A 13,394-nucleotide genomic window follows, 5' to 3' on the forward strand; every position below is an offset into this window, starting at 1 on the left:
AAAAAAGTCAACGGCCCAAACCCTAACTCAATAAAACCCAAAACAATTAGGGTTTGAAACCCTAGAGTTTTTAGCCTCCGTCGCCATCAAGGAGAAGAAGAGTCGTGCCGCTGCCACTGCCGGGGAGTGTCATCGTTCTCACCGCCGATCACCTAAGCTCGACCGAATCCCCTGTTTCAAATCAAATCCAAAAAAAATCATATAAAAAACTGATCCCAAAAAATTCGGGATCCCCACCAACCGATCCTAATCCCAATTTTCCTCACCAAACCTACCAACCGGCCATACCCCTCTGTCGCTATCTGTCATACCCTCACCAAACAAGCAACCTAAAAAACTCAGCATGCAATATAAAAGAAAAGGGGGTTCAAATGAGATATAGAAAAAAAGGCAGAGAGAACGAAAGAAAGAAAAAGGAGAGAATTGAAAATTAGAAAAAAGAAGGAAAAGACAGAGTGCATCAAGGAGACCCGAAAAAAAAAGAGGAAGAAAGAAGGCTCACCGAAGAAGCGTCGTCGAAAAATAAAGAAACCGAAAAGGTTTCCTTAGATCTATGTCACTCCGGTCATTTTGGAGGCAATCGGACTCCATATTGTGCTCGGGCCGTTGGGACGAAGCATCCCATAAAAAGGACTAAAAAGGGGTTATATAACTCGCACAAAACGACACCGTTTAGTAGCTAGGGTTTCCAGTCTCAGCGCATGGGTAAACCACCCAATGGGCCATCCAATGTTTGTATCCCTTCATTTTAGTCACTAAATATAACTTTTAATTTTATGATTTCAAGCTCCTAATTTTTCTTTTTTATATTTTAGTCATTGTGCCTTTTATTTATATACATGGTTCAATTTGTGATATGATTTGTGAATTTTAATTTATAGCATTAGTACTGTTGTGTGTTTGAAAGTGTCTTATTTATGACGTAGGTCATTGTAGTTTTTCCATGAATTCATGTTGATCACTATTTTTTCTTGAAATTTCATGAAATAGCATGGTTTAATATTTTGATTGCTGCTTGTAATTTTTATTTATTCTGATTTAGTCCTACATGCTTAATACATAGTTTCATGCTTCTAATTTTATTTGATTTATATTTTAGTCACCACCTTAATTAATATTGTATGTTATGGATTATTTACATGTTTGGTCCTCCTTGTTTCAACACCTTTTGTGTTTAGCCACTAGTCTAGGGGTAAATCACACTATAGTCGTCCTAACCTTTGTTTTCATGCGATTTTGTCCCTCTTGCTTTGTTATTTAACTTTCTGCCCTTTTGTATTATGCACTTCATTTTAAGCAATTTGATTTTTAGTCTTTAATTTAATACACATAAAATTTTCAATTCTTATCACTGGGACTTTTAATTTTTCAATCACTTAATTTTAGACTATCTTTGTTTATTTATTTAACATAATCTTGAGCATTTAATCATTATTAAACTAGTCAAAGTTACTATTTTACTTATTTATTCTTACGTTCAAATTATATTCTTAGTTTCCACAATTATTTTAGTTTTTTTTCCTATTTATATACAATTATCAAATAAGCTTACTTTCCAACCATTTTAGAATCATGTTGGCATTTACATTCATTTCCTTTGATATCAGCCCATTCAAAATTATTCTCCATATTTACGCGTACATTTACTTCATTGTAATATGTAACATTAATTGCATAGTATATATATGTTTATATTAATTGCATAGGATTAAAGATTATTCTTTTTATTATATATTAAGTTTTATGGGTAAGTTATATGTTTATGTATATATACTTGGAGCATTAATTCATAAATATATTTGTTCATAAACACTGTTTTTTTCTTTTTTATTTACTTGTTAGTTTTACCTATTATTAAATATTACTTTCGTTTCTATATTTCCAAAACTATGTACACTTTTTCCATGTTTTTTTATGTCTTTCCATTTACTTAATTTTATCAGATATATATTTATTAAATATAATTATATATGGTATATGAAGTTTTCTTTACATACATATCTATAAATATAGTAATTATTATATATTTTTATTATCAAATATTATTTCCTTATATTATGTGTATGCATATATGGCTTAATATATAACAGATGTTGTAGGGAGATTGTTTTATTTTTATTTTTATTTTTTTATGTTTAGATGTGGTATAAAGTAATTATCCTTTTCTTGAATATGTGATATGTTTAGCTTGTAGGTATTATTTTTGCTTTGATAAATATTTCTTTCGTTTACTTATGCATGTTTGTTTAATCGTTGACACATTTATGAATACATGTGCATGTAAACAAATAATTTATGAACCACATGATATTATTTCGCATAATATGTATGATATACTTGTTTTTTGATGAAGATAATATGTATGATATACTTATAAGCATCATTTGACTCGATTCAAATAATTGGACTAAGGGTAATACCCTTTCATTCTAAGGTCGTCGTGTAATGACTGTCTTAACGTATAAGAAAGTCATTTCTAATAATCTTAAGATGAATTTGTATCCCGTTAAGTGGAACTCTAAAAAGTGACCACACCTAAAATTTGGAAACGAGAGAAAAAGAAATGTTCATCTATTTAAATTCTTCAAGAAATGTTCGTCTATTTAAATTCTTCGAGAAAAGATTGTTAGAACTTATAAAAGGTTCGATCTCGATGTCTTTAAATAATCGAATATCCTTCTTCTTTCTAAAAGGATTGGTAATTTTTTTATTTAATTTAATTTATTTTATTATCATTCATGCATTTAAATTAATAATGAATTTTAGAATGAAATAGTAATATTTTTTATTTCAATTGGAGTGAGTATTAACTGCTTTAAGCCATTAAGGGTTTTTTTTTCTTCTAGATAGGAAATAATTAAATATCATCGTTTTTTGTTCTAAAATTCAAAAAAAATTATTTAAGGAGATCTTAAATTAAATTAAATTTGAAATTGTAAGATTCATTGCAAAAACAACTAATTAATCAACTAGGTACCGATGTAGGGTGTTGTGGGGGTGCTAATCATTCCCCAAGCGTAATTGACTCTCAAACTCAATTTTTGGTACGCGAACCTTAAAATATTGTTTTAATAATTTTTAAATTAAATTTTATTAATGACAACATTTTGGGTGCCCAATCACACCATAATCAAATGTTGGTGGTGACTCATTTAACTTTGTTTTATTTTGATTTTTAAAAGAAAACCCCAAATTAATCGAGACAAGTTTTTTTTAAAATTAAATTTGTTTTTTAAGAATTCGTTTCGAAAGCTTGGCGACTCCACTGGGGACATTCGAGAGTCAGCCATTAATGAATTAGTTGTCTTTGCAATAAAAAATGTAAATTCACCGTAATTTAATTTGAGATCCTTGGGTGTTTTGATTTGTTTTATGTTTATAATTTGATTAATCACTAGATAGTTGTACTGATTTATTTACTAATGTTTTCATATTAAATAAATATTCAAGGATTTGGGAACTATGATTTATGTTGTTTGTATTGTTTTTGCTTTTTCTCATACACTATACAGTTGCATTTATATAACATGAGCTAAAACCCTTCTATCTCCCACTTAAGTGGGAGTGAGAAACTACTCTCTCGTGATGGTTTTCACCTTCGCATGGGATAGTTAATCGCTCACGGGGTGCACACCTTATGGTCCTAGTGATGGTAATCGCCTCCGTATGGACATAGGGAAGTGTACCTCCTCGAATTGAACTTGATCCATATAAGTCTGTCATGTGTTAGGATTGAGGTTTTGGTAGCCAATGGGAACCGATAAGGACAATTTGAGTACCTTTTTCCCTAGAGACGAACCCATCATATCGTGAGCCCAAGACTATAGAGCTTGACTTACCCTTAGAAATCATGTGAGGAGTGTACACAAGGAAGAACTTCTATGAGTCTTGGTAGAATAATTTGATATTTTGAATAAATACCTAAGAACTAGATATCATGCAATTATGTTTATTTTTCAAACAAGCATGTGAATTAGATATCATGATATTAGGATATTTTGTGAATAACAAAGCATATGAGAAGAAAGCATGTTTGGGTAGGATTTATTATACGATGTATGGGTAGTCAACCTATGACGATAGGTTTTATTTGATGCTTATAGTACTTATTATCTTGTTTATTATCTTATGTGTACTAACCCATTTTTGTTATGTGTCTATTTTATTTTGATTTATTTTCCTGCATTTGCATCTTCATGTTCGCAAGTGATTGACTAAATAAGAAGACTATTCATAATGAGACAAGAAATTCTTAGTCATGTAGTTAAAACCAGGAGATCCAAGAATGTTCTAAAGATCCATGAAGAAAGACATATGATGAATGAAGAGATTTGAAGCTGGTTGAAGACTTTCTTTCAAGACACCAAGGCTAAGATGCTTTCTTAAGAGATAGATGCAGTCAGATCAAGGACGAGAAGACTCTTCATGAAGGCGTGAAGACCACTTTGCATTGGAAGTAAAAATAGAGATCCCACGATTCAACCATAAATAATCTAAGAACATTGAGTGTCATCAAATGTGATGAAGTGTAACGACGTTTGGGTACAATTTTAGATCCCATGAAGAGTACGGCTCAAGAAAATGAAGAAATAAAGAATCACAATTTTATTTTGACTACTTGGTGTAATGAAACCTTGTTTTCTAAATAAAGGTTTTTCTATGGTGGCCACTTATGGAATTAACACCTTTTGCATTTGTATTTTGCATCTACATTTGCATTTGTATTGCTTTAATTTAAGCAATTTTACATGCATCAATCTTGGAGTATGGGGTAATTTGTGGAGGACTCCGTGATGAAAATATTGAAGGTAAATTAAAACCACCCCGTTTATACCTAGAGAATAATTGAGAACCTTGGATATGAAGCTTGGGGTATGCCACTAAGAACTATGGGGCACTGCAAAGCAAGGTTGAGAATTTGGTTGTTTCAGGGGCATGGACCTTCAATGAGTAATAGGGCATTTTGATGCTAATCAAGAAGAAATCCTTTCCATCCATCATAAAGCTTTGTTGCATTTGTATTATTTTATTTGAACTTGTTTTTGTTATTTCTCTCTTTATTTACTTAAATATTTTGTAAAAATGTTTGGTGATTGAACTTATACCTTCTTCTAGGGTTATGATTAATGAAAGAAGTTTTAATCTTCAAGTTCTTTGAATATTGATGAAATAAAGATTCTTTTAATTTTTCAACAATTATAGATCTTTTGCAAGTGGCAAGATTAGATCTTTCGTATCCCGTCCATAGCCAAAAGTATAATCACTTGATTCTTTACCTTGACATTACCTTTATTTGAGACTCCAAAGTCATACCCTTACCTTTTTCAAGACACCAAATTCATACTTTTACCTTCTCAGGTAGAGTTGATCTTTTTTTTAACACTACCTTTCTCCATATATATGACTTCAAAGTCACATCCTCGTCTTTCAGGCACAAAATTCTTTTTTTACGTCAATAAAACCTGAAGGCCTTAAGTGCAAAACTTTCATTTGTCTGTGAATCTTCTTGCAAAAAGAGACGAGATTGTGCATCATATATCAAGTTTTTGAATATAAGCTCGGATAATTAGAGCATACCATAAGCAAGAAGAAGAAGAGGAAATAAAAGGAATGATTGAAATGATATGATTGAAATGATTCTATCATGCATTAATTACATTGTTTTCATGTGAATAAAAGTTAATCATGAATATTCATCCCATGAAGATACCTCTTTTTGCAAGGACTTCTGTGTATGAAATGATGAACGATCTTCTTTCATTTATCCCTTCACAAAAAGAGAAAATATATCACTTGTTTCCTTTATTTGAGCCTAAATTATTTTTCTTTCGATTCAACCCTAACCAATGATCACCCTCCATTGGGGGCAAGGTAAAGGAAATCTGCTTGCATGAGTGAAAACCGTTAATCCAAGTTTTTTACAGGGGCAATCCCTTGTAAAATCAAGTGAGAAATAACAAGACACGCAAGGTAGACCAAGTACAAGTCCTCGAAGATCAAATCAAGTCGAGAACAATAAAATATGCTCAAATACAAAAAAACAATTTGTACTCATATAGAAATGTAAAGTTCTTCAAATAAAGAGGACAATAATGAGCTCAAAGCAATTCAATTCCTAAACTCATTCAATAAATTCATGTTTAAGACAAAAAAAAAGAGAAAAGATAGATAAAGAAAAAAAATAAGAAAAAGATAAGAAAAAATAGAATAAGAATAAGAATAAGAAAGAACAGATCAAGTACTTCAAGATGAGTGACTCATTGGGCCTCAAGCCACAAAGTTGATCAAGTACAAATGGTTCAAAGATCCAGATTCAACAAGAAGAGCGATAAATACCAAATATATAGGAAAATGGAGATGAACTCTAGGGTAAAAGCCAAAAAATAGGCAATCTTGAGAGATCTAGAAAAATAATGAAAATAAAAGACAAGTGGCAAGTATATTCAAATATGATAAGACAAGATTGAAGGCATATGAATGAATTGATCCTTGGTTCTATCACCATAAACACTTATTTGAGACTATTTATCCCTTTCTTTTGTAACTGTGAACCGTGGCCTACATTACGTGCCTAAAAAGTTTCTTCTAATCATACATGGAGTTCTAAGCATAAGAGACTATCTTCAGATTTCATTTTGCCTCTCAAGATTAATTTTTTTATTTCGAAAAGGTTTTCTAAATCCTTTAACGCATGATAGGAAAAATAATAAAGGGAGGTTCAAGACGTAAACTTTTGAAAGACTTCTTGAAGCCAAAGGAGGATTTGAGTTGAAAATATGAAAGGGCGACTTGAATATTAAATTGTACAACTACATCATAAGAGATGGTCTTACAAATCTATTTATGAAACACCGCACATTTCAAATGTGCTCCTAAGATCTTGGAACCAGTGAGTATCTCTAGAAGATGAACATAACAACCATTTCCTCCCATATATGCGATAATAAAAAAGGCCTACCTGAGAGACCTTGTCTTTTCAAAATCGACCTATACCTCAAATTTTTATTAATCTTGACACTTGTCAAAAGGCTATAATTCTTGAAGAATAAAAAAGAGTAATTAATTTTTTTGATACCCAATTAACTCTTGTTTTATAATTTGTTTCAATTGTGAGCCCATTGTATAGGGCACCATTTTTTAAAAATTCTTCATCAAACGTGTTCACATTTTGAAAAATCGAAATAGAAAAAAAAACATTTTTGAACAAGACAATCTTTCTAGAGTAGGTCTTGGAAAATGGCAAGTGTCTCTCAGATATAGAAGCTCATTATCAAAAATAGGGCAAATGACAATTTTTGGGGAAAAATGAACTGAGGCAATCGGAACAAGTTGTTACAAGTCAAGAATTGTAAGGGTACACTCTGGTGTAGAAAAAGAATAAAGACAACCAACCAAGAAGAGAATGAATATTATTCTTGCAACCATTCCCACTACAGATCAAGAAAACACGCATTTATATATGTTACATGAATTTGCATAATTGCATCATGCATTCATCAGTTCATACATACATGATAAATTTTGTATTTCTCTCTCATGAGGATGCATGTAAAATCTATTTTGAGAAACCATTTAGTTTTTCTTAAGACTGATTCCTTAGAAACCTCACTCTAGTCTTTCTTATGATGGTTTCTCTATAAATTTGTTAGAGTACTTCTTAGGATCGTTTCTCTCAAATTCGTTTTAGTCATTCTCATGATTGTTTCCCTAGAAACTTCAACTTAACTTTATCGTGAAAATAAATCAATCTTTTAGTGTTTTTATTCTTTACTTTCTCATGAAGATGAGTCAATCTTTAGTGTTGTCATTCTTGACTTTATCATGAAGAGGAGTCAATCTTTCAGTGTTGTCATTCTTGACTTTCACACAAAGATGAGTCAATCTTTTAGTGTTATCCTTCTTGAAGTTCTCGTGAAGAGGAGTTAATCTTTTAATGTTGTCCTTATTGACTTTCTCGTGAAGATGAGTCAGCCTTTTAGTGTTGTCCTTCTTGACTTTCTTGTGAAGAGGATTCAATCTTTTAATAGTGTCCTTCTTGATTTTCCTGTGAAGAGGATTCAACCATTTAGTGATGTTATTCTTAACTTTCTCGCAAAGAGGATTCAATCTTTTAATGTTGTCCTTCTTGACCTTCTCACAAAGAGGAGTCAATCTTTTAATGTTGTTCTTCTTAACTTTCTCGTGAAGATGAGTCAACCCTTTTAGTGATGTCATTATTGACTTTCTCGTGAAAAGGAGTTAACCATTTAATGATGTCATTCTTGACTTTCTCGCGAAGAGGAGTCAACCTTTTAGTGATGTCATTCTTGACTTTCTCGCGAAAAGGGTCAACCTTTTAGTGATGTGATTCTTGACTTTGTCATGAAGAGAAGTCAACCTTTTAATGATGTCATTCTTGACTTTCTCGGGAAGAAGAGTCAACCTTTTAGTGATGTTATTCTCAACTTGACTTTCTCATGAAGAGGAGTCAACTTTTTAGTAGTATCCTTCTTCAACCTAATTTTTTCGTGTAGAGAAGTCAGACATTCACCAAAAAGTGGCCAGATGTCTTCAATGTGGATGAGCAAAGTCGTCTTCAGCACCAAATTATCTCTAGATTGACCTGGCTTACTCAACAAGAAGGAACAATGTCATCTTCAGCAAATAATTTACCTGAAAGTGGCCAGATCTCTTCAAAGTGGATGAGTAGTGACGTTTCCAACATCAAATTTTCAAGCAAAAAATATTATCGGACGAAAATTGTTACCTTGTTGTCTTTGCCCTATTTATGTCTTTACACCAATGGTTCATGCATTTTACATGAACATGCATCTATATATCATTCATCATTTCATCAAAGTAAGAAGAATTTATCCTCTAATGAGGATGTCTTTAAAATCTATTTTGAGAAATCATTTTCTCTTTCTTTAAATCATTTCCCCCACAAACCTCAACCTTGTCTTTTATAAGACTGTTTCTCTAGAAACCAACTTTATCTATTTTGGGTTGTTTATTAGAAAGTTATAATTTTGTTTTTCTTAAAGACCTTTTCACATTTTCAATGGAGTAAAGATAAGTGAATTGCATTATTGCATTCATGAGAGCATTATTCAGATAGAAAATACATTGCACTATCAAGATGAACATTTTACAGATTTTTCAAGAAAATTAAAGATTTATGACAAGAATACCTCATAAAGAGAAATTCAAATTTAAAGATGGAGGATACAAAACAAAAGTAACTAGTTCAAAACCTTCAAGATGGAGAATGGGAAAAGTCACATTTTCAAGGAATAGTTTGATGTTTGTTGAACTGGAGATAAACTTTCATACGAGAAATTGATTTTCGAAGATTTCTTGAATATTGACTTCGGGTATGATATTTTCAAATTCTTGAATATACACTGACAAGTTGTAATTTTTATCTACAGATTTGATCTTCCCTGAAGAGCAGTGAAGTGAATCAAACTTTCCAGATCTGATCTACCATAGAACGTAGCAGAGCATATCCTTTTTTTCATATTTGATCTTCTCTGAAGAGAAATGAAGCAAATCAACATCGATTCAATCTTCTGTAAAGAGAAGTGAAGTGAATCAATGTTTCTAGATTTGATATACCTTGAAGAGTAACGGAGAAGATCCTTTTTTTCATATTTGATCTTCTCTAAAGAGTAGTGAAGCAAATCTACCTCGATTCAATCTTCCCTTAAGAGCAGTGAAGTGAATCAAATTTTCCATATTGATCTACTCTAAAATGTAGTGGAGTATATCTCTTTTCAGATTTGATCTTCAAAAATCTCTCTTGAGATATTGTTCATTTCCAGTCTTACTTAAGACAATATCAAACTTCAAAGTATAAATGGAACAGGATAAAAACTCATTGTCTCTTTATCTTTACCATATTCTTGTTAACATAAGAATGGGCAAAGAGGTGCAACTGTAGGCACCCGTTTTTGTCTAGGTCGAAACCTTATTATTATTATTATTATTTAATTATTATTTTATTTTATTTTATTTACAGGCTATTAAAAGCCTAAATTGGGCCCAGTTACAAAGAAGTCAACCGACCCAAACCCTAGCCCAACAGAACCCAAAATAATTAGGGTATGAAACCCTAGGGGTTTCAGCCTCCATCATCGCCGAGGAGAAGAAGAGTCATGTCGTCGCCACTATCGGGGAGCTACACTATCGTCGTTCTCATCGTCGGTCACCTCAGTACGACTGAATCCTATTTCAAATCAAATCCAAAAAAGTCAAATAAAAAAATTGATCCCAAAAAATCTAGGATCCCCACCAACCGATCCTAATCCTGATTTTTCTCACTAAACCTACCCACAAGCCATACTCCTCTGCCCCTATATGCCATAGCCTCACTAAATAAGCAACCATGAAAAAAATCAGAATGCAATATAAAAGAAGAGGGTGTTCAAACGAGATCTTAAAAAAAGGTAGAGAACGAAAGAAAAAATAAAATGAGAGAATAAAAAAATAGAAGAAAATAAAGGAAAAGACATAGTGTATCAAGGAGACCCGAAAAAAAAGAGGAAGAAAAAGGCTCACCGAAAAAGGGTCGTCATAAAATGGAGAAACTGAAAATGTTTCCTTAGATCTACGTCACTCCAGTCATTTTGGAGTCAATAAGACTCTGGATTCATGCTCGGGGCATTGAGACGAAGTCTCCCATAAAATTTAGGCTCGAAAAACTGCCAGAAGACAGCGACGAATAACAACATACGATGGATGGAGATGGCTACCACAACAATCGATGATGGTTTCTCTCAATAAGGTCTGAGAGAGAAAAGAGAGCGATGAGAAAAAAAGGAAAAAATAAGGAAGAAACGAAATGAGAATGAGGAAGAAGGGCTAAAAATGGGTTATATAACTCACCCAACATGACGTCGTTCAGGAGCTAGGGTTTCCCATCTCAACGCATGGGTAAACCACCCAAGGGGCCATCCAATGTTTGTATCCCTTCATTTTAGTCATTAAATATAACTTTTAATTTTATGATTTCAAGCTCTTAATTTTCCTTTTTTTTATATTGTAGTCTGTAACACCCATAACCCGTATAATTATACTTATACAGATTATAGATGTCACCCGAATTTCTAAAACCATTTCCACTGCAAAAGTGATTTAAAATTTATTTCCTTTAAAATGATAAATGATATTATAAAAATATCATATCATATGAATTATGTTTCATTATAACAAATTTAAAACCAAAGTATTTTTTATGAATAGTGAATAGTGAACAATGAACAATACCGTGAACAGTACGAAGATAAGCATCATGCTCTATCTTTGTCTTCGAGTATATCAGAATGTCATCAATACAGACCTCCTAAAAATTATTCCAAGTAAAATTGAAATACTCGATTCATCAAATCCATGAATGCTATTAGAGCATTTTTTTCATAAACAACACTGATTCACCCCAAGGTAAAATATTCAGTCCAATGCATCCTCAATCAAGCAATTCTTGCAATTGGTTCATTATTCTCTTAACTCAATCACAACTATTCGATATGAACCCATATATACATGATTAATGCCTTGATAACCATTAATATTGAATTTCCACCTCTAAATCTGGAGGTAACCCACATAATAAATCTAGAAAGACATGAAAATTCTCAAGTTACGGAAATATCATATGATCTTACTTCAGATACTTAAGTATCTCTTACCTTAGCTACAAAAGCTATGCATCCTTTTTACATCATCTTAAACGCAACCATTAATCGCAATCATTGCTGACTTTAGTGATGATTTCACCTTTTATCAAACATTAAAAATTTTAATTTCTGCGCAATTGTTTTCTAAATTAATCGCTTCTTGCGACCTTTAACCCAACCTTAATGCAGAGACGAGCAACTCATTATCAAAATGATATAAAACTCGTTAATGATAATACCATAAGATTCACTTGTAACATAAGTTCTTGAATCTTTATTGGACATTTACTATTTTTCCAACTAACACTTGTATTATGACCCCTAGGTCTTCCACCATAATAACACTCAATACCAAGTAGAATTGAATATTTCTACTTTGAAATTCCTTATTTCATTATTAAGGAAATATGTATAACTTATCCAGATCAATAAAAAAATATTCTCGAACAGTTGAAACATTTTCCATCTCAAATGATAGTCTAAATATCCACATTGTTCAATAAGAAAATTTGACAATTTGTAGCAATAACTTCATAGTAGTTAATGCTAAAATCACACTAGTAAACAAATTTTCTATTTTTTTCCTCTCACTATGAACCTGACACTTTCAAGTTCTTGAGATTAAATCTCGATCTATACAATAATTCATAGCAACATGGAAGGTTAGACAATCCATTTTCGCATATTTACCTCCACAAGGCAACTCTATCCATTTTTATGGACTTGATATATATTCTTAATCCAACTTATAACCATTTGATTCACTATTATCTCAACTTTCTATAAACTTTTAGCGGACATCATATTTACCACTTATTCAATTTCACTTACTCAAATCAATAATGATTTAAACAATTTAATGTTTAACTTAAATATTTCTCAATTATTTAAGCTTACCTGGAGAACCTCATAATCATCACTAGATTTAAAATTCTCCTCTGGATCCTCATCCAATTCAACTTTTCTTGTAAGTCGTTCAAACTTTTTAATCGATTCTTCTCATTCAGAAACTTCATTAAAAGTTAGGGCATTTCTTCCACATAATGGAGGAAAATCCCTTACAACTCCACCCTTCTGAGGTGTTTTACATAATTCATATCGGGTCCCTTTTGAGTCGATTTCAATCTCGACCTTCTTTTTAACATTTTCAAATTTCTTACTTTTGTCTTTAATTTCCAACATCTGAACATAGTCAGAATCATCATACATTAGTAAATAATAACTTTACTCCCTATAAGCATCATCACAGTATATATACAACTATCAGTAACTTTTGACATCCTAGTGGCATGTATACACTTCTTAACTCAAAACAAACTCGGTTTAGTCCTTGAATCGGCTAAACTTGTAGCTTTGATACCAATAAATGTAACACCCATAACCCGTATAATTATACCTATACAGATTATAGATGTCACCCAAATTTCTAAAACCATTTCCACTTCAAAAGTGATTTAAAATTTATTTCCTTTAAAATGATAAATGATATTATAAAAATATCATATCATATGAATTATATTTCATTATAACAAATTTAAAACCAAAGTATTTTTTATGAATAGTGAATAGTGAACAGTGAACAATATCGTGAACAGTGAATAGTATACCGATCCACTACTACAGTAACGTGAACAGTGTATCGATGCACCAAATTTTTGAACTTAAAATGTGTATCGATGCACTGCTACAGTTAATTTCGAAAAATACGTATAAAACTCATAAAAATTAACCTTTCAT

This window comes from Hibiscus syriacus, unplaced genomic scaffold (assembly GCF_006381635.1).
Source record: "Hibiscus syriacus cultivar Baekdansim isolate YM2019G1 unplaced genomic scaffold, ASM638163v2 tig00003725_pilon, whole genome shotgun sequence".
In the NCBI taxonomy this organism is placed as follows: Eukaryota; Viridiplantae; Streptophyta; class Magnoliopsida; order Malvales; family Malvaceae; genus Hibiscus; species Hibiscus syriacus.